Source organism: Scophthalmus maximus, chromosome 15, assembly GCF_022379125.1.
Source record: "Scophthalmus maximus strain ysfricsl-2021 chromosome 15, ASM2237912v1, whole genome shotgun sequence".
In the NCBI taxonomy this organism is placed as follows: domain Eukaryota; kingdom Metazoa; phylum Chordata; class Actinopteri; order Pleuronectiformes; family Scophthalmidae; genus Scophthalmus; species Scophthalmus maximus.
Window position 1 is genome coordinate 18,907,161 of NC_061529.1, and position 23,499 is coordinate 18,930,659.

General features: G+C 44.1%; 1 protein-coding gene across 3 annotated transcripts in view; it reads right to left on the reverse strand.

Annotated features, from left to right (window-relative positions):
- Window positions 1-23,499, reverse strand: part of daam2 (dishevelled associated activator of morphogenesis 2) — a 93,778-nt gene that overhangs the window by 63,276 nt on the left and 7,003 nt on the right. For 2 of the 3 annotated variants that reach the window (XM_047337758.1, XM_035610310.2), the window contains exon 1: window positions 6,904-7,196. The exons of the other annotated variant lie outside the window; for it this stretch is intronic. The gene's annotated coding sequence lies outside the window, so the exon portion shown is untranslated. Of the gene's footprint in view, window positions 1-6,903; window positions 7,197-23,499 lie in introns of those variants that run through there. 3 annotated transcript variants of the gene reach the window in all.

Genomic DNA, 23,499 nt, shown 5'->3' on the forward strand with positions numbered 1-23,499 from the left:
CTTGAGTTGATTTGACAAAACACCTATGTATACGGTGGAACCGCAAGGGCATTTTATATATTATATAATTCCACCTAAAGCGCCAATTGAAATGGCGTTTAATTTCAAACATGGCTTTAGCAGATTCTCTGTCAGAAAGAAGCTGCTTATAGCGTGTTTCTTCAAACAAACTTGATTCACCTTGCTAAAATAAAGAAGACAGCAATCCAACATGGAAACACAGAGCCGGTGATCAAACGTTGCTTTGTTGGTCCGTAAATAAAACTTTGATTTTTTGATACAGTAATTTCACCAAATAGCTGTAGTTTAGGGCCACAAGTAGGATTAAAAATTGGATATGAAAGAAACTTGGAAACTCAATTAAATATTCACACCTTGGAAAACCCCATTATTTATTTTGTTTCTTGTAGATTTACTTTCCTCGAATTTACACAGGCATCAAGTAGATGAAAAATAACGTAAATTAAAAGTGAAATCCTAACTGTCTTTTGGACCAAAACTCTCCTCCACTGGCAAACATGAGTGCTGGTACAGAATTTCTGGGAATTGGAGCTCAAAGATTTGATAAGTCTTCTGGAGATGCCAACTTTAGGAATGGACTCACTGTAAAAAAGAGGTCTTAATTGTGTTGTTTTGGCACACCTCCCCATATTTGTGGGTAGCCATGGTTGTGTACTGGTATGTAAAGATCGCATGTCTCCTTTGACTTGGAGGTGAACTACCCACACTCATTAATTTGACATGAAGTTGCTATTCAAACCCTGCCATTGGACACACTGGAGCCGTGCCACCATTTGGATATTGTTGCCCCAGACATGCCCTCTCCAACATGCCCTACCCTCCCTTTACACTGTCTGCCTGTCTGTCTGTCCAATGACTAATGGACCCACCCTTCAATCCTTTCCCTCCCTCCGCAGCAACTGGCTCCAGGCCAGATCACCTGGGACACTGAAAACCCATTCTCTCATGGATCCCATTGGATACTTGGCACACCCACAGTCATACGTCTTCCTTAGGGAGGCCGTGTACACATCATACATCTTACACTGTTAGGGTCAAAGGCCACACTGTGGTGCTAATCAGTTACATTAGTGAAAAACACACAGACACATACACGGTCATACAAACAAACACAAACAAACACACACACACACACACAAATGTTTGTTTTTCTCACACTAATTAAAGTGATTTTATTTGTGCATTACTTCCCTCAGTTACTGGAGGTTTGGCACCAAGGGGAGTCAGTTAACAAGATGTATGTAAAGATATTACAATATGTGATTGTTCTGAAACAACTGACATAATAGACTAGTGACACCCACGATCAAATTATCATAAAGATGATCAATGCACTGTGTAATAGAAACACACCGACCTGCATTCCTAAGATGTGACATCACCCATCTATTCCAGTGCAGGTCTCCGTGGTTAGCTGTGAGTTACAGCCTAAACTGACAAATGACCGGAGCCGACAGCGGAGGAGCGGCCATCATTTCACGCTACATTTGCATGCGATGCATTCCTGCGCTCGTTCTCAAAGCACACATTCTGCTCGGGATTTCATGAGAAATCGCCTGCCTCCCAACGCGGCCAAGTGGCTTTCTTGTGCAGACCTGGACAATGGGGCCGGAGGATTTGGTTTGGACAATTCTGCTGGCAGGCTGGGACAGTCCTTTCCCCCCCGAGACCATGTGCATCTGATCTTCAAGGGGGACAGTTATTTTTAGCAATGACAGCATGGTCACTCCAAGATATTCATGGTCTCTTGGATTGGCTAACAATTTCAATGAGCAGGAAAAAGTTAGGCTCCTTTCAATGTTTGCCATGTTATGGGTAATAAAGACAGTTGCCCAATTCACAGGAGCATGCTTTCAGTTAGTGTTGCAAGGATATAGTCAGGAGCAAGACTCACACGGGAGACAGCAGTTCGTTTCCTGTTTGAAACAAATAGTCCTTATTGTTTCTTTGACTGCTTCATAACCTTACTGTGTGTGTATAACTGTAACCATGACGACAAAGTTCCTCTAACCATTATTTTAATGTCTGCGAGGATTCTCAGTCATCCTGTTCAAGATATAGTGAAGGCAACTGTACATGGTTGTAGATATTTGAAGATGTTTCATCTCTCATCCATGAAACTTCTGAATTTTGTCATTTTGTAAACCCAAAGCCCAAATGTTTTTCTAAGCCTGACTGCTCCATAACCCAAACTGGGTGTTTACTATTGTAACCAAAACGACAATGGTCTGCCACCAGTTAACTTGTGTGCTGCATAGGGGGCACTATTTTAGCAGACACTGCTATGGGCAGTATCGAAGGGTGGGAAAAACAATCTATATATATTTATCCAGGTTTGGTGACTTGCTGAGTCAGTGGTTAAACATGCACCAGGAAACATCATGGTGAAATTATACTTAAAAACAAGAGAATGAACTTCATGCACATAGAGTTTCAAAAGCGCAGCACGTTTCTAGTCGTTGAATGTAACAAACTTTTTTTAAAAAGCAACAGGACAAGGTTTAGGACATGTGGTATGGTTGGTTCTATCAAGCTGTCACATACAGTATAGATCCAGCAATGTGCATAACATAAGGAAGAAATGAGCAAGTCAAAGTACCACCATTTAAATTGACCACAAGGACAATTATTATTAATTACTTTAATAGCTCATAGTTAATACTGTTGCTTAAATATTTCCAGACTGTCTCCAAGGCAAATGCAATCACATTTGGACAAAGAGGCATTTTTCATTTTCTTTTGTTTACAAACAGCTCTCTTCAGACTGATTACATGACGTTGCCCTAGGTTTTGCATTGTAGTTACTGATCTTGCACATGAAGAATAAAGATAATAAAAAACGGTTTAGAAAAAGGTTGTTGAAAACTTTTAATATCTATCTGCAGTCTGCTGTTATTCCATCACTGGGGACTCAGTTGGTATTCATTGGTAATTCTAGACAATCTGGTCAAACTATCCAACATGTCCAAAGTGTGGACCAATCACATTTTTGTTTAAATAACATTCAGCAGCCAGATCCCTATACCAACTATAAATGGCAGTCTCTCAATATCACACCAAAAAAACCTTTAAACTGTCAACTCTTTCACTGCCAACCTTTGAGAGTTCTCAGAAATCGTATAGGCTTATGGCTTCATTCAAAACAAACATATAAGCCCTATTGGTTTTAATGGGGTCAGGAGACACAGAAACGCACCTCACCCATAAAGGGGAAATGCCTTGACTAAACCACTGGAAAAAGAGGAGGGGGGAGGGGGTGTTTCCAATCCTCCGGGGATGTCATTAATAGCCATTTCATTTAGTTTGATTCATTACAAAAAGCCACTTCCTGATGTGAGGAACATTCATAATGGCACAGACCATATGAAGTACCAGGGGGTTGTTACAACTGTGCTTTTAGACTGAGTTTCTTTGCTTTGATCAAACACATGCAGCAGCTCCATACAGCAGTGAAAGCCCCTCCCCAAGTACCCATCCATGCACAGCTGTAGTTTGAAGCAAATTATTATAAACATGTTAAACCCCTTCATACAAGCCACGAACCACAGACACGAGTTGCATGAAAAAAGGTTGAAACAAGAACCCGTGCAGAAGCAGACGACTCGGGTGAAGGGATTATAGCACAAGTTTGCAGAGAAACATTTTGGAGGCCTGACAGGGTGAAAAGCTCTGTTTGTGAGGCACTCTCCAAATGTTTTGTTTTTCTTTTTAAGTGAATTTCTGCTCCACTTCACTTTGTTTTTTCTCCCAAGGCTTCAGCATGAGCCCTAGTACTCAGTAGGTCATCCACATGTTGCACGAGGAAAAGTCCAACAGTTGCTGCATGGGACCTCAACAGTGAAGATGCTAATGTTGGCTCAGGGTGGAGGCTGTATGAATTAGAGAGACTAACATCAGAAGCATAGACCCACTGCTGACCCACTTTTCCACAGGCCAACAGGCGCATCTCCGCGAGTCACATCCCCGCTCATCAAATAGACCGGATCCCTGGGATAACTATGCTATTAATACTGGGAATGAGAAGAAAGTCGGCCATGCCACATTCCACCGGCCCCAAAATTCCCACATATTAACAGGGCTCGGAATGAAATCCAATACTTGGCATCCCTTTCCCCTCGAACGCCAAAGCGCTGCCCCGCCGTGTCAAATCTTTTTCTTATTTCACGTGAGAGGGTCTCGCCAGAGTCGCAAGCTCCCAGACTGACTGAAGACGTGTTATTATATGTGTGGAGAGAAAAAAACTTTTGGCACAAGTACAACCTCAGAGTTGGTCACAATGACTCTCAAGAGGGAAGGGATGCTGGACTTCCCGGAGACTCCACCTTTCTTCAAACACCTGCGGAACCTGTCTTTTGGAGTGGATGAACCGTTTCCGTTAGTTCAGTGCACTAAATATAACTTGATAAGATCTACTGGGTGGTGAAAGGGGCAACTGGTGCACTTTCAAATGACACAGAAACCCGGAATCACCGCCGTTCACCACACCACTGAGCTTGCATGCCCGCTTATGCTAACAACAACACTCACTGGTTAACTCAGCAGTTCGGCAGCAGACCTGTTTTTCAACTCGTTGTTTGGCTTCTCATGCTCCGCATCAAGGTCTGAATATGTCTATCAATGTCAGCAAGCGAACTGGGGCGCTCCATATTGTGCATTGTTAAGCTATTAATCTTGCCTGGGTGAGAGGTCAACAGCTGCAGCATAGAGGACAGAGGGCTTCTGGGTAATGTCTGGAATGCTTCTCTGGGACAGTTATAGCAACTTGGATAGGGAGAGCCCTGTGACGTCAGCAGATTATTATTTTTTTTAATAGCCTGCAGTAATACTGTACTGAACAGAGGCACTGTAAAAAAATTTTTTTTTTTTACAAAAGAACAGATATGCTTACACATCATAAGCACAGAATGTGTGTCACTGGCACAACTACAATAGTGCCATTTGACACAGGCTCAGAGTGGGGACTTCCAGTAGAAGAGCGAGAGCAACAGCAGCCTCCCTCCTACAGTCTCCCTGAGTTTTGTCCCTCAGACACTGTAACTACTCTACTGCAAATACTACATGATGATAATCCCATCAAAAAGATCAGAGAGTTGAATTTAAGCAGTTTAAACAGACCTCCCCCACCCTTCTGTGCTCTATTCTAATGTGGAGGCGTTTGAGCTGCCTGTCAGCAGCAGGGCTGAAGCGATAAAAGGCCGACCGTCGCTCACTAACTCTGCCCTGCACTCCCTCTAATCCTGGGAGAGCAGTTCATGCATCCGTAATGGTCGATAAAATATGAAAAGCCCTGAGAGCGCTGACGACAGCAGAGGGTGTGCATGTACGCTGTGTGTGAGTCCACAACGTTCGTTAATGCCCTCGCAGCGCACTGAATCTTTTAGCAATGTCACTCTGCTTGACCCCTGGTCGCACGTGAATGTTTGAGGATTTCCAGCAGACTTTTATGTGGCGGAAATGGATACTATCTTGTTCACAATTTCAAAGAAAGCCATCAAAGAAAACACAGCCCTATAACTGCAGAAACATTTTCACAAATACTGAACCCTTTTGGAACCTTTTCCATCCATGAACCATCAGACTCTCCAAGGCAAACCCTAAGGAGGCAACCATAACCAATTTCACAGGTGGACATTTGGAGGGGTGTTGCTTGAACTCTTACCACTGTGCAGGCAAATGATTTACACTTCAGATGACAGTCTCTCAACCAGGCAATGCAATGCTTCCACACAGGAAAAGAGGGCTTCATGATCTCTGCAAATGAGGAAGCTTAGAAGATAAGAACAGGGTGTTTATGTTGGTGTGAGCTGCCACTGAGTATTGGCTTCCCTTGATGAAAAATGTGGAAGGTCTATTTAAAAAAAGGAAAAAAATAGAAAAAGAAAAAGTGATACCAACATCCCGAGCCAAAGCAGGCTGCATTTAGGGGTAAGTGTTACTCTGCTTCCCCAGATCCATATAGGGTTGAGTTGTTGCTGGGAGGAGATGTACAGCATATATGGAATGTCTGGCTGCCAAGCCACTACTCACACCAGAGGGCCCAGTGTGTGATTGATGAACATGTGTGATCAGCCCATGACGGGGAAACAAAATACGCCTGTGCCCATTAAATATGACGCTGTCCCATCATCATTCATTTCTTGAAATGCCACACATTTCGTCAATGTTTAGTCCTCAACATTACAATTTTTTTTTGTATTTTGTGTAAACCAAATGTGGATGCCGTTCTCCTCCAACTAACTCCTCCAGTGCTCTCTGTTGCCAAACCCTGATCCATCCTTGAAAATCATGGATGGATCAGGAAATCACAATGTTTTCCAAAGAAAACGATACTCCAAACAACCTCAGGAAAACTGAATCCAAGACTACCACCAATATGCAAAAAAAAAGAAAAGAAAAAAAGAAGCCCTGCTCATATAATGCACCAACACACCCGGAGGTAAAGCACGCCGTGCTGTCAAAGCCACGGGAGAAACAACCCAAATATAAAGACTGCACATAGTTCACAAACCCAGTCTTTGCTGCAGTTTATGACCTATAAAGCAACTGTTGTAAAAAAAATTTTTAAAAATTGTACAGTAAAGTACTGCCCTTCACACCAATTACAACAGCACAAACGTGTGAAAACTTTATCATCTTAGTGGGATTAGTATTCCTTGTTGCCCACCAGCTCCTTTCTACCGAGCCCACTGAGTAGTGTTTATGTTATTGGCTGCAGCAGTCTATGTTTTCCTGGCTGGATTGAGCAGGAGGACGCGGCGCATGGACAAACCGGGTTGTGGACTTGCAAATAAACATCTGTAGCCCATCGAGTGGGCCAATCTCCTGATGGGTGAACAGCTTTCTGCGGCGTATCGCTATCAAGATCACATATCTCCTACTTACCCGCTTCAGACAGGCTGCCCCGAGAGATGGATTGTCCCTGTGTAACGTCACTCGCGATGGAAAAATAGCAAACCAAAAAGACTCAATAAAGCGAGGTTAGAAGAAGATTTTAAAGCACTCCTCCGTCCTCCAGATTTAAAGCTCTCATTTGGCCATTCGAAATATGTGTTTCATGGATGGATTCCATGACACACAGGTCTGACGATGTTTTCCCGGCTGAAGCTGCTGCGTTTTTGGTCCGCTTCCCCTCTCTGAGGTTCTGAGCTGCGCTCTGGATTTCAGCTGACTGTGCTGGGAGCTGAGCTGTTGACACTGTCCCCGCTCTCTCTCTCTCTCTCTCTCTCTCGCTCTCTCTCGCTCTCTCTCGCTCTCTCTCGCTCACCCCCTCCCTCTCCTGCTCTCACTCCCTCTCCCGTGTTCTCTCTTTAGATCACTCGCCTCCCCCCCTGCCTCTTCTGGACTCCAGCTCCAGCGTTTGACCGCATCCATGTGGATGCCAACGAGAAGGTGACAGATTTTTCATTGAATATACATGTGTGCGTGTACAGCATATCTATGTGTGTCGGCCTGCTGCGTTAGTCCACCGAAGAGGGCGAGGTGAAAGGAAATGACCCTCAGCAGCCTGTGCCTCCCGCCCCTGTCTGCAATCCCAACTCTACCCAATGCATTCCCCGACTGGGCAGACACAAAAAAAAATGGCTGTGGATAGGGGGATATCAGACACAACGCCCAAAGGAAACCCCTTTTCCTGTCGTGCCTTTTCATCGCCAACACGCATAAAAGCCCACACGCCTATACAAGCTCGCGCACACACACACACACACACACACACACACACACACACACACACACACACACACACACACACACACACACACACACACACACACACACACACACACACACACACACACACACACACACACACACACACACACACACACACACACACACACACACACACCAAATATTGGATACTACATTAGGACTTCTGTGACACACAGGAAAAAGGAAGTCCAATCAGTTTTCATTGAGACAGGATTCTTAATTCAAGTTTAGCTGGCCTTATCAACTTCTGTGTGTGTGTGTGTGTGTGTGTGTGTGTGTGTGTGTGTGTGTGTGTGTGTGTGTGTGTGTGTGTGTGTGTGTGTGTGTGTGTGTGTGTGTTTGTGTGTGTGTGTGTGTGTGGGGATCTGTAGAGTTCAAGGTTGTAACAGTGATATAATGAATGGTCCGCAAGTGCAAACATTAGCATTAGAAATATCAAGACTCCCACTGCACTGGGGAGACACCACCTCTGACCCAACACGGCTCCAAACAGAGAATCAGCAAAGTGGGAGGAAAAAAAGACCTCTGGAAGAAATTTGAGTGCGATGTGTCTAAGCACCGCAGTGTCCAAAGTTATTGATCAAATAAACTCTACTTGAATTGATTCACCCTTATCTATATCTATTTCCCTCAAGTCAGCATGTATGGAAGCATGTCAGTGACCAAGACTGACGACCCCATGACTCAAAAGTGACTGATCATCGGAAATTCTCTGACATTTCTTCTTTTTTTAATTTTTTTTTACCGTCACTGCCCAACACTTTGAAGCCAAGGGTCAAATGTGAATTGATTTCATTCCGATCGATCTTATCCGTCTCGAGACTGCTTGTCTGCTCCACAGGTTGACTGAGGTGACAGCTTGTCTGGTGGTGATTTCTGATCAATGCTAGACTATTGATTATCGCCTTGCTTGATTCATGTGCAAATGCTGTAAATAAGGAGCTGCTCACCAGCTTTTGGCATCGGATTGAAACCTGAGGGATAATGTCACGGTATCACAATACAGAATTTCCTGTCCTTTAGTTTACAGGGTTGCCCTTACCATTATCGGGGGTTCTCTTATATTTCATGACCTAACAATTACGCATTCATTCATTTATACAGATATTGTTTTTGGATGGGGAGAGTTTCCCCTTGACAGTTGCATTATGTTTAAAGCCTCATTTTGTTGGTCAATGTTTTCCTGCAGGAGTTTCTGAGGGCAGCTGTGAAAATGTCCTGATTCCACAGAGGAAATTAATAAATGAAGAGCAAGAACAAGTTCTTAGCGCCGACCGACGTCTCCACTGCAAAAATCACAGCGCTAATCTGTCAAGACAGCCAAGAATGACGTCTGTCACAGACGATGAGCCCAAACATACTGAAGTGTGAAAAATGTTGACTGAAGGAGAAATTAATAAGGAATGAGAGTGAGAGATTGGTCGACCAACTACAGTAACTCACTCAGCTGACTAGTGGCCACTAGGACAGTGAGCTGCCGAAAAGATGTCCAACTGCACAAAGATTTTGGAAAGCAGAGGAACGTTGTTACATTGTGAAATGATCAAGTTCAATTCTTCCACTTCGAGTCTTTTTATTAAAAGAAATGTGAAGGATAACATCGGGACATAGCGCTCGATTTCTCAATGAGCTTATTTCTTTGCCTTCCCACTAGACAATTTGTGAAAGGGAAAAATATGTAATAAATATGTAATGATGATGGTCCAAAATGATGCGATGATGCATATCATCGACAATGCCCGAATGCTCCGACCAAACCGAGGCTCCAGGTTAACTTTTCCTCTGGTAGAACTGGAGCTACCCGGTTGCACCAGCACACGATTTGTTCGCAACCATTTTAAGATAGGTGCTGTAAAACCGAAAAAAATATATATTTGTATTTAAGTTCGCCACTAAGATTAAAATGCAAAAATTATCATCATTATTATTATTACACTGTGCGGGGGAAGTTGTCGGCATAGGTTGGATTCCCACGATCTGGGATTGGAGGAGTAGTTCCTTCTTCCTTGTCTTATATGCAGTGTTGAACCCGATGACATTACATTCTCCTCTGTTGAGCGATTACTCTTATCTGAGGTACTAAAAAGAGGAGGAGTTTGCAGCCTAACGTTTACCTCATAGTGCAACCACAGGCACTGCGTTAGCCAATGTGGTCGAAAGCAGTCGGTTACTTTTTCCTTCTTAGTAGTCAGCGGTGATCACTTGTTTGCTTACGCTCTCCACCAGCCTCCCACGCTCCAATCACTCTCTAACTCGATTGTTCGCACGCATCCTCAGTCCTCAGTCCATTTCAACCACAGTGGCCAACTCAGTACCCAAGCCGGAGGGTCACCAAAACAGCCTAATTATCATCATGTACCCGCACAAATGCGACCATGTGAACATTTTTACTTGCACACTCTCAAAAACTGGCTGTGTGCACTACTTTATGGGGCTTTAAGTCCATAAAAATACCACATTCATTAAAAAAAAGAAAAATCTGTGTCACACAGCCTGGAAAGGAGGATGCAAACCACCATCCATTCTTGGTGAAACTGGCATTTAAACTCTTACACAAACAAACTGAGGCTATTGATATGCAACAGAATGGAGAATGGGGGAGCCATAATACCATTTGTCATCCTTCTCTGGGGACAGAAGACGGATGACACAGAGTCGCTGGTGGTAATGCAAGGGTGCATTCCTGAGCGAGCCCTGGGGACGCATGCATTAGCCTGGCTCTTGGACGGGACCACCTTATCTCTTTACCGCCTCCTTCGCTCTCCTTCTGTGCAGCATCACATTAGGGTTTGCATCACTTCTCCTCTTGCTGTCCTTCTCAAGGGTAATATCTTCATCCCTAAAAACAAGGGACGAATCCCTGAGGAATAAGCCATGCTCATGCCCCAGTGTAGCAAAGTGCTCTTCAGCTTCCCTGTATCTTCCATCACAGCCTGGTAATTACGGCCAGCTGACGCAAATTGAGTGGGCTAAGGATGCTTGCGATAAACATCATGCATCCTTAAAAAAATTATAATAATAGGCCCATCTGTTCTCCTTTTTTCAGAGGGTATGTTTGTTTTCACTTGTCCTCGACAACATGCTGTTTTGCAGAAAGAAACCAAGTACACATTTGAAACTCCACATTATCACTCTGTATGCCAAGGAGATGACCGCAGATCGTGGCCTTCACGGACTTGTTTCAGTGAACTTGCACTGCCCCCGGGTAATTCCTGTAAAACATAAGAGCGAGGCTGGTATTTACCCACAGTGAATCACGCTGGATTGGAAAATGTTATGTCCGATGATGCAGCTGCAGAGCACGTTAAGCGAGGCTGACACTTGATGTAGAGTGCTTTCCCTTTTTTAGCCGATCTGGGCAAGGTGAAATGACACGAAGCTCCAGGATACCTCCAAGTCACTTGTCAGTCAGCCAGGCGAAGCTTGCTAAGCTGCTCTCCAAACCTTCCTTTATCCAACGAGGAAGCGGATTAAAGAGTTCATTGATAATTCCAGGCAGCAATCTTTCATAAACCCCCCCCAAAAAAAAATCACCTCCACAGAAACAAGTGCAGGAACAACCGTAACTAACAAGTGCTGAATTTAGTCAAAAGGAGCAGCAAAAAGGAACTTGGCACTTGTCGTGGAGTTGGACAAAAGGTGAATGGAATACTGTACCAGAAGAAGTGGGTCACCACTGGTGGTGGTCTCCTTCAGGCTCATAAACCACACTCTTCTCCTGCAGACCAACTTGACAACAGAGGACGAACCTGGAGGAGGGGCCGTAAAGACTCGCCGAAAACTGCAGATATTGGCACCTGAAGCACTCTTTCCAGTGTTGTGACTGAAGAGGAGAGGCCAGTCCTCCTCCGAAGTGCCAGCTGCCGGAGCCAACATAGCAAACAGTCATGTTTTACGACATGTTGTTCCATACTGTACTATTTAGGGTTTCTTTTGGAATGGGCAGCTACCGTTTAAGTTTGTTTTGTTTAAGCGAGGAATTCCTTGCAACAGCACTTTGCACACAACCATTTCTTTCACACCCGCACAGAGATAAATTGCCACTGAGAAAAACACACGCCATTGTACAAAGCCTGAACTCTTCACGGCATAAACACGGGGGCACATTTTTATACATGGTCTAATTGCATGTTAGCCATAAATCACGATAGAGGGGAACACTCTACTATGCATTTTTCGGGTGCATGCAGCAGAAAAACCGAATGACAGTAAAGCCATAAACCATGAATCTAGTTTTTGTCGTTCTTGTCTTGTTATTTACACACTTTCTTTACAATTTTTTACTTTAAGGATGCAGTATTAACTATCACTACTACTCTTCTTCTCTTTTACAAATATGTGTCAATCAATTTTAAGGGTAAACACGTGTTTTAACTGGATTACTAGTCATTTATGCTAAGTGCTGAGTGCTTTTGGGTTGCAAAAGTACTGGGCATCTGAATGGCGCTTTTGTCCTCGAGGCAGACTGGGCAGGGTCAGAGGTCACCCGACCGCCTGCTCCCACAGTACCTCTGCTGTCTGCCTGGATATGTGCCAGCTAAATGCTGTCATGTTGGGACAATGGTGCAGCTTTCTGCTGACTGACTCATGACAGCTTCACCATGTTGACCAATGATGTAATAGCCATGGTCTTTTGGGGTAGGGTGGCTGTCTCCATTACACTTTGAATAATGTCAGAATAACTTGAAATGCAGTTATGCACAGCTTTGCCGCCGAGAGCAGACACCTTCAGATTTTAGAAATGTGAAGAAAAAAAATATTTCAAAGTACCAAAAAAAGGGCCCAGATGAAAACCCCTGCTGTCATTATAACACATCAATCCCCCAAGTCTTTTTTGGGGAATAGTGGTAAAAAAAAAGAAGGGCCTTGCTCCTTTCCGAAAAACACTCATTCAAAATCAAGTCCTATATATTCCAGTTGTTATTATACTGACGACATGGGGTCTTCTTTCCACAGATTGCACCTTCAGCTGTCCGTCCGACAGAACAATTTATCACCACTTCCCGCCATTCAAAAGAAAAAGCTACTCAAAAACCACCTGGACTGTCTTTTCAGAGGCCAAACACAGACTGACCCTGAGACCGAGTTCTCCAGCTGAGCTTTCTCCAGGCGTAAGAATGCACCTTCTTAAAATCCATTCACAACTATGTAAATCAAACTTTTACGTCCCTAGAAAGCATTGCACACGTCCATGTATGGTAAAGGATGTCTGGGAAAAGCAATTGAAAGGTTAAGTCCAATTCTAAACAGTGCAGTTGCAGTACCCCCTTACTCATATTGTCACGCCGCACAGACATGGTCATGGCTGTCTTAGTGTCTCCATGAAAACATCTGGGAGTCATCTGTTGTGCTAAAGGAGGCCCCCTGTGAACAGGTGTGTGTCTGCATCCATGGCCTTTTGGCCTTTACCTTAACCCTTGACCTTTTGCTATGGTTGGGGAACTCTTTGAACCCAGTGGCACGGTCAGATACAGACAGTGCTGTCTGAACAGCCAAGGTCATGTTACCTGAGAGTGAGGGTGGCGGTGATCGGGGCGTATTTGCAGTAATTGTGGGCTAGAGCTTGAAACCAAACATGCGCCGCAGATTTGAAATCTGATAGGCCGAGGCCAAGGAGCTATGAGGATTAGCCGTTGTCACAATCTGCAGAAATAAAGCAAAGTAAACTGAACACAGTTGTAATTATGCATTTGTATAATGCTGTGACAGCAAAGGCAAGTAAACCTTTGAAGCCACTGTGACAAGTAAAACTGTTCTGTCCTTGCTCAAAAGATTTTATCGCGAACCAGAGGAAGTGGACTGCCTAAAAATAGCCCACCAATTTTGCTCTCAAACCCTTTAGTCTGGCTTGACCATAATGGGTCCAACCACCCCTGCTAAAGCCACACTTTACTCTGAGTCTCACTGCTGAAAATATACCCCAAACTGACTTTTTTTTTTTCCTTTTTCTTTTCCCTAATCCCTCTATTTCTCTTTCTTGGTAGATGTAATGCTTGGAATGATGACCTAGCTGGGTTTTGCACTGTACTGCACCGAAACCGTCTCATGAGCTCTCCAGAGATGAGAGAATAATAACAAACACTTCCTGTTTATCTCAACAGTGGGTCGGAACAGTCTGTCCCTAGCCGCTGTTCATTCCAACTCAAAATCCTGTGGTCGTCACGTCTTAGTGTTGTAAGAAGCACGAACCGCTTCTAATGGTGAATGGCGAAAACAGCTAATTTAACATCCAAGTAACAGTCGACCTTTGACCCAACAGCATCACTCAAGCACACGTGCCTCGTGTCCCATGTAACCACACTGGGAGTTTGTTTGTCTGTCCAGCTGCCTCTTATTCGGTGGGAAGAGTCAGACATGCAATTACCCTGATTTACTATCCTCCTAAGTTAAGTAGCCCTTTGCCACATCCTGTTCCCCAGCAGAGAGGGGGGGCTCCCTAAAAGTAATCCTGTGGTGGACTGCCACATGGATTATGCTGCCATCCGCTGGGTGAACACTTTCCCTCAGTGTCTGGAGAGGGACATAGTGACACAAAGGTTCCCCAAGACGCAGCGCTTCAGGGCCCCGTCAGGATTGATCCAGTGCTTTGGCTGATAAGCAACACTGTCTGCAGGAAGCTGTGAGCACATATGTACACAAACTAAGTGAGGGGAGATTACACCAGAGCCAAACTGATAGGAGCCCGATCTTAATTTGTCGCTACATTCTTTCCCATCTGATCACATCTCTCACAAAGAGATGTCACAGCTGCAGAAGAATCTGCCCTTCACATCTGCTACTGTGGTGCACTGTTTAACAGTGTATACTGTATGTAGATAGAGCATTCGAAGAAAACTAACAGGATACTTCTAGTTTAGTTCAACTTGGATATTGTAGAAGTTTTGGTAATTTTTACCGTTCGGTAAGAACAACTTAAAGGGGCAGTTAGTGATTTTCTACCAAAACAAACACTATTTTGTAAAAAGTGAATATTTCCTCACGGTCCGCTAGTTGTCAGTTCTGTGTGCGTGCCGGGAAAAAAAAGGTTTTCCGGCGCAGTCCTGGCTCTGTAAATTGAAAACAGAAAAAGATTTTGCAGACTGCACCTCACAACACTATCTGCAGTTTCACTCCCAGACTCCCTGAGATGTGCTCACTGATAATGCTACGACTCTGGCGTTTTGGCCCGGTGGTTAGTGGGTAGGTCTCACATACGCAAGGCTGTGGGTTCGCAGCCCGGTCAGTGCAGTACAATCATCAACTACAAGAATGAGAGAGACAAGCTTTCTCCAAAATGGCTTACTGTCCCTTTAAGATATTTCTGTACAAATTCGGAAGGGGAATGAACTATCAACCTTAACATCGGCAACCAGACAGTTTTTAAACAAACCTGCAGGTTATGGGAAAATGCATTTGTCTGTCCAAAAAACCCTTATTTTTTTTACCTCCAAATAAATAATGATATATGTTGCCAAGTATAATGTTAATATGATCATATAATAAATGGCCAACCTATGAAAATAAACCTAAGTTGTAATAAACTTTTATTAACGTTTAATTTCAACATGCTGTGAGACTTTAATGGTCTGTTTATGTGTGAGAGAGTGAATGACTGGTGTGACATGTGTGGGAGCACACACGTATCTTCTCACCAGTGTGTGCGTGAGAGTGACAGTGTGAATACATATAGCACCACGCTGTGTGGAGGGGTGTCGGGGGGCAGCGGCGGTGGAGAGTGGCTCTGCTGAGGGCTCGGCCATTGTGCGCAGATTACCCACAAGAGGGGTAAAAAAGACGGTGTTGATTAAAGCCATCTGAGCCCGGGGCAGGCTCCTGGAGCGGCAGGCACGCGTGCCTCTGAAATCCATCTGGCCTCTCGATGACGCACACCGACAGGCCCGTCCTGCAAACTTCATTCATAATTTTTACGCTGATAGACATGTACACAGACACGCACCTAAAAAGCTTGTGAAACAAAGCTCGCAAACACGTCTCTCCTCGTAAGAATGGAGGCTCGGGTAAACGGTGATGCTCATTATCTGAAAACTTATTATATCATTTTGAAAACTTTAAACAAATGAATCTGGCACTGAACTTCCTGGATCGTATGTAAAAGTTTGACTCACCGGTACCTTGAACAACACAACCCCGCCAACACAGCAGTCTGCGCTGATTTAGCACAGCGGCGTTTTCATTCTGAAGAATGAGTTTTAAAACTGAATCTTTCTCTGTCCGGACGAGTGTTTTAACTCTGTATCAGTATTGACCCCCGTCCATCCCAACCTGAAAACGTGCATCACGTGACTATTCACATCCACTGAGCATGTGCTATCCGGTGTTAACAGGAAGCAGACTGACTACTCTGCAGTTGGTCCCTAAGTTAAAAAAAACATACTATGAATGAGAAACCACAATGGTGAAAAGAAGGTCCAGTCGTGAATGCTGCGAACCAATCAGGAAGCGAATGCGAGCCACTGTGTCCTCCTTTCCAAATGTCTCCGTTTTGTCTCGTCCATGCTACAACGCAGCCACAGAGTTTTCAAACAAAAACAGGGTGTAAACATGTGATATGCTTTTTCAACTGTATAAGTATCATCGACGATGATCATCATAGTTCACATCCACTGTCCCGTTTGTGTTTGGGTTTAGGCAACAAAAACTTGATATTGTACTGCAAGATTAGATATTTTTGGCAAAATAAATACGCCGCCTGTGAACATTTAACTGATGCATTGGGTATGAACATATTTGCGACTTTCCAAATACATAAATACGTGCTGTTGCGAATTACTTCGACATGTAAATTAAAGGAGACTGGGTTGCCTCCCAACACTTTTGACTCAGATGTGGTCAGACCGCAGTTTGTGCAAACTACCTCTTACATACCCCAGCATTAAAGGCCCCGTAAGGAGTACAAACATGTTTTCAGTTTTAGCTGTGCATTAATCCACTCTTTGGAACTGTAAAACACACACACACACACACACACACACACACACACACACACACACACACACACACACACACACACACACACACACACACACACACACACACACACACACACACACACACACACACACACACACACACACACACACACACACACACACACACACACACACAGACACACATTTGTAATGGCTGCCACTTAGGGGTACTCAAAGTACGACCTCTGCTGAACTCAAAGCACTGTATCCTCCAGGACATTCTAACCGCAATCATGTGTAGCATCCAGCATCGTCAAAGCCAAAACTATAGACATCATGTCCACACGAAAAACTGTGTCTATTTAAATGTTGTGCAGATGTTTCCTTACCCATGCTTCAAAAACTTGCACGGCGTTGCAGAAATATGAGTGCAGGTTATAGGCGACAAAACGCTGTCACACTATGAGCAGCTGTCCAGTTTGTAAATCCTTAACAGGATGAAAACCTGCACGCAAAAAAAACCCAACCTTGACCCCTGTTGTACAAATCTGGGTTAATCACATCTGCTCTGGCAGCACACAATCATTGTTCCGATTACATGCTATTTAAGTCAAATGGTCATGTTGGGCCTCGAAATTGTTGTCCCATTGCACGCTGCAACAAAAATGTGGGTCAGCAATTTTTTTTTCCTCGGCAGCTTTTCCTCTCCCTGCATCTTAGTTTTCTTCGTAGAACAATGCCACTGACATGTTTTTTTGGTTTTTTTTTTACCTCTAGTGACTGTAGAACTGTGCCGAAAACTGGCATTATTATGATCACAATGGGCACTGTGGTGCACACAGACACTTAACACGCCTGCCCTCCAAGATGTACCGTGTGATATGAAGTAGAACTCGCTGACCTCTCTTCACTTCAATATTTTGGTAATCACCGCTCAAAGCAGCCATTTCAATAGATGCGACCATTGATCGAGGCCAGGCTGGAAGAGGGCAGGGAGCACATCGATGCCGGAACAGGAAAAAGAGGGTCAACAACAACTGCATGCTCTTCCACTGTCAACAGCCCCATTTTGTGAGTGGCACTGTTCCTTGGAGGAGCCAAACCCGGCTTACTCAGCTTTGGCCTAGTGTTCTGGTTTCACCAGAGACAACTGTGAAAAAAGGAAGCCAAGCCAAGCTGGAGAGCTGTCAGCGACTGTTCAACCAAACTCGAATACCAAAGCTAAAAATACACTACAGTAAAAGCTGACAATCGATACACCATTACTTTTGAAGTTTTGAAGCAAAAGTGAAATCAAATGAGAAAAGGAGCCGAAGATAAGTCTGGGAAATGTACTGCACACAACTGACCACTGGCCAAAAGCACGAGGCAGATTTATGGCCAGCATCTGTTTTAAGACTTTGTCAACTGCGTTCTAAGTGAGATTGCGTTGTACGTGTGTTTTCAAATGTATGCGAGGCACAAATGAATCACAGCAGGGTTTCTTTCCTTCCTCTATTCTGTTTCATGGGTCAGGCCAGCGGGCCTCTGATCTGCAGAGCCCTTTCCTCTTCCTCAGGCTCCTGGTTGGAATGTCAGGAAGGCAAGGTAACGAGGGCAAGTCTGTCTTATGACGATGTGAGATTTCTACAGATGATGAATGGAAAACTCGATTGTTGAGAAAATTCCCTGATATTCATTCAATATTGATGTTTCGGCAGCATTACTGCTCCGTATTTCAGCCTCAGTTCTCCCTTGATTCCTTTCATTTTCGATCCAGTACTTGTGTGGCTTGCTCAGACCTCAATGAATTTTTGTTTATCTCTGGCTGAAAAGGTGGAAAATGGACCGGATAGAAGAATGAGGCTTCAATTTGCCTGTGTGGCTCCTGCACCCTAGGAATGCAGGAGCACCATCCAAAGGGTGAAAGATAAAGAATGCACTAGATTTCCTGCTTCGCGCGCAGCGCTCCCCAAACATCACCTAGTTTATGTACTGCGGCCGGTCGCCAAGGCAACCTGGCAGCAAATCAGGGCTCTGCACAAGAGTGGTGGTGATCCAAAAAAGGGAAAGATTGAGCGAGAGAGAAAGAAAGAGAGACAGAAGGAGCGGAGGCAGTTTCAGAAGCAGGGCTGGAGCAATTTCAGTAAAAGTGACCTTTCTTAATAAGCTAATTAATTCATACAAGATACTGTGAAATATTTAAAATATCGTCACACTTTCATCTTTGAATTTGGAGCTGCATCATGCTTTCACTGCATTGCAGACTTCTCTCAATCGCGGCGATAACTTATTGGTGCTTAGGTCCATGCTTTGCTTTTTAATTGACTTAACAGGAGCACCCATATGCCTACTGTACTTACTTTTTTGAAAAATCTCATTTAATTCTCATTGCCTAATTGGATTTAAGTCATTATTCCAGCAATATTTCGTCAAGGCCTTTAAGTTGATGCAAACAGCTCAACTTCTGTCACTCCCTCCTGCCCCCTGGTATCCCACAATCACTATAAATCACATCCATACCCCTTCCATATTAAAGCGAATAAATATAGGAGTTAATTTTAGGTATGTTGTTTGTGAGTGCAGCAGGGTGGGGGTGGCTGACGGGTGGACAGGGAAGTGTGCATCGCTTGATATAGCAGCAAGTTTGTCTGCACCAAGGGTCCAGTCTGTCTGCCTAATACCTCTAATCCACCCCCCACTGCTAGCATCTATCCCAGTAAATGTGGTCAAGTGCATGGTTTACAATCTGGGAGTATCACTGCCACTGAGTTGCACCCCCCCCCCCCGATGATCACAATATCTTTCAGTCTCACACAACATGGCACAGCTAATTCCCCTGGCTGCTGGACAATGTGACAGTAGGGGGTGAAGAAAGGGGGCTGAACTGTGATGATGGAGGAAGACTGGCCATCAAGAAGCCATTATGGCTCAGTGCCTGGAGAAATATTACGGCCTTTGATTCCGCATGAAAACGGGCAGTGCAGCCAAGCTGAAGAGAGCGAGACTGCCAATTCCTGCCTTCAGCGTGTGCCTGGGAGAGGGCCCCCCTCTCCATCACCCAATCGGTGGCATGGTGGACCCATCAACACACGTGCATTGGAGATATTTTGCAGAGATTCTGATTCTATCGCTTCTTTGGAATTGTCTTTTTAAATTCACAACAATCACAGAAACCACTGCAAACAGCACATCAGTGGAGAGGAGCATAACACGACAAAACTGTACCAGCGAAGAACATCAAGCATGGCTATTAATACACTCCTAATGACTTATTAGTCAGTGGCACGATTGGAAAGAACTTGCATCATGGGCCATCTGGAAGAGTCAGTGATTATATGGTACTTAAAATTAAAGGACGCTGAGCCCTGCTTGATTTTTCCAACCGATGCAATATCACAATTGCACAAACAAGTTTGCCGTAGCCCATGAATATATAAAAACCCCTTATAAACACAATGCAGGCATTTGCAGACACTACCCTAAAATAACCTGCTCTCAGTGGTTGCTAGGGAATAGTTGGGTCATCTAAGTTTTCCCAGTTGGCTCCTGTGACTTGTTTACCCCCACTCTTCCTGAATGCTGATGGCAGATAGTCTGCTGGTTTATACAAGATGAAGGAGAGGAAAAACAGCAGTGCTCAGAAAGGCTACTGTAGGATGTGAAGGAGGAAAAGGAGGAGGATGTGGTGTTTTAGTAACCAAGGGAACGGCACTTAGGGAGTCACCTGATGTCCACATGTGATATATACCACGAGGGAGTGATGGAGCATATGTCAGAGGAGGACTGTTTCAACAGGCGACCTCTCCAAAGCGTGAATCTACATGAGTGCCTGTGTTTTACATCAGTATTGATCAGGGAGGAGTGCGACTTTTTGAGGATCATGGCACACACAGCAAAGAGCAGGTCAAGAGGATCAGCTGGGGTTACTGTTAAAGTTGAATGTAAGAATAACAGAAGTAGAGAGGGGAAGAAGGAGGGGGGCTGGTAGTGCTCACAGATGATGGAGAGCACCCACAGATGTTAATCTGGAAAAAAGGACACAGTTTATAACGCAGCACAAATAAACGCCTTGCCTTTCAACAGTCCATTTGAAGTTCACTGCCAGTGCAAACCTGAGCGAGATCAATCTGCCTCTCCGGATGGATAAAAGCAAAAGGCCCCATTTCAACAAGCCTCTCCAGGGACAGACCCCTATTCATACAGCCTCTGAATGCTTAAGTTGTTGCCAACCACGCAGTCTGTCACTTGGTCAAAAGAAGTTTTTGAAAAGAAGTGGCCTAGGATGAGGGATCTATGGCTCGGGTCCACTGTTCAGACGGTGTTTGTCTGTTTAGTTACTTAACGGCAAAAAAGGCAAAACCATTTGTCATCATTCCTGGATCCTTAACTGTAATCACTCATCCACCTTTGAACTCAAACGAAATGAGATGGCAGTTAGGTCAAATGATGCATTAGAGCCTGCAGAGGACAGTAAAAGTGCCCGTCACAGCTTTCTACTCCACTCGAACGTCATTAAGTCATGACATGATTGCAAAGAAATGCAAGAGTAATCTACCCACATAATCTAAAAGTCATGGCAAGAATTATGATGGTGTTTAGCTTACACAATGTTTTACTGTTTAGTAACAGCCTTCGGTATTAAATAAAGCAAGATCACTAGGGAGGTTTTGTCTCAATCCTTTTGAGACGTTTGACCCATTTTTTGCTCCTCGGGTCAAACAATTTATTGCCGAATGTTTCCCAAATCCTGCGAGTGAGGACAGAATAAGAATTTGATCTATCACGGGGGGGAACTAGATGAATGATAAGCATCTAGTGTATGGGGACTATACAAAGAATTCAGACTCCTTTACTTTTTGCACAGTGCAATTATTTTAATTGTAAACAGATAAAATTAACATTTTTGCCTTTGTTTATACACTTAATAATCATGATGACATGTAAAAATGTATTTTTGGAAATGTTGGCAAACACCAAAAATCCGAGTATTCAGACCCTTAAATCAAAACTTTGTAGAAGCTCCTTTGGCAGCAGATACAGCCGAGAGTACTGTTGGGTAAAAACTCTTTGCACAACTGGATTCAGGCAGTTGATCCAATTCTTCCTGGCATATCCTACTAATGCCATGCAATAGGTTGGGCAGAATTTGTGAGCTGCCATCCAGTGTCGTCTTGGGTCTCAGGTGACATGCACACTGGAGCAGGTTTTATTCAAGGACCTCACTTTATTCTGGTGCTTCCCTCAATTCCAATCAGTCCCCATGTCCCTGCCAATGAGAAGCTAATTCATAGTGTTCTGCCCAGAAGAGTTCAGTTTTTGTCAGCCCAGAAAAAAACCCTTCTCCTCGTGATCTCAGATTCCTTTAAATGCCATTTGGCAAACTCCAAGCAGCCTGTCATGTCCCCTTAACTCAAAGTGGCTTCCATCTAGCCAATCTACCATAAAGGCCTGATTGACGCCGTGCTGCCAAGATGGTCGCCCTTTTGGCAAGTTTTCCCATTTCTGCAGAGAACTGCTGAAACAGACCTGGTTGTTCCAAACGTCTTCCATTTCACATTTACTGAGGCCACTGTGCTCCTGAGAACACCCAAAGCTTTGGAAATGGTTTTATACCCCTTACCCTCATCTTTGCCTCGCAATTTTTTTTAATCGCAGGTCTGTGCCTTTCTAACACATTGATCCAAATTTCTCTGATGGATAATTAAATCTCTGATTTGCTGTGGCAATCCAAGATATGATCATATGCATCCATCTTTGCTTTAAAGTTTCTAAAAACATGTTTTCAGGTTTAAATTATGGATTTGTATTTTTTTTTTGTTAAATGTACAGCACAATAATGTGTGCAAAAAACCTCAAGGAGTCAAACAACTCGTCACAGCACTTGTCACACCACTAAAGTGAATTACAGTGGCTTAAATCAAATTGACGGTAGAGGTGGGAGGCTAATTTATCTGACAGCCCGTCTTATCAGAATTACAGTACAGACAGTACAGTCACCAGCAAAGTGGTATCACACACTGTACTGTTGTTGACTGTATCGTGGGAATGACACAAAACCTGTACACCAGGGAAATTCCTCGGAACGAATGTGGAACTAAAACAGTCCTATTAATCCGAATGTGGAAATGATAACAAATCAATGCAATGGCAACTAAACTGGAATCCACACCCTAATGTACAAAGCCACAAGCTTAGTATAATGACGTCATTTCCTCAGCCACATGCCATACACTCTACTTGAGCCTGAACAGGCATCATTGACAAAACAACAAGCGTTTAACATTACCTATCTCAGGTTCAATATCCAGCTTTGGAGCCAGGACATATTCAGCTGGGGCAGCCGAAGTCAATCTGCTCTCAAAACTCTGTCACATCAAGATCCACGTCTCAGTCTCACCCTGTTGGAAGTGACTTACAGGTGGGGGCTGCTTTTTGCCCGGCTTCTTCATCAGTATACTGTCACTACCACTAGAGGTTTGCTGGCAGAAGAGAGGGACAGCGGTGCAGTGGTGGGGCTCAGCCTCTGTGAGCCTGCAGGACCCCAAGGGAAAAGCCAGTCCAGAGAGCGGACTCTCACGGACTGTTGAGAAACTTTCCCACAATCAAACACACAAACAGAGCCGCACAGGGCAGCGAAAAGGACCCTTGTCCACCACGGAGACAGAAGGAGGGAGGGGAGAGGAGGAAGATCTGATAGTTACAATAACACAGCCAAAGAAGTAAATGCTATGCCATATCTCTTGTGAAGAGGCCCCTTGTTGTGAATGCACTCCATTGACAAACACTGCTCTGTAAAGTAATTTAAGCAAGGGCTCCACATTCTTCCATGTTTAAACTGCAAGTAACCTAGAGTACATTTTTTAGGAACCCAGGACTC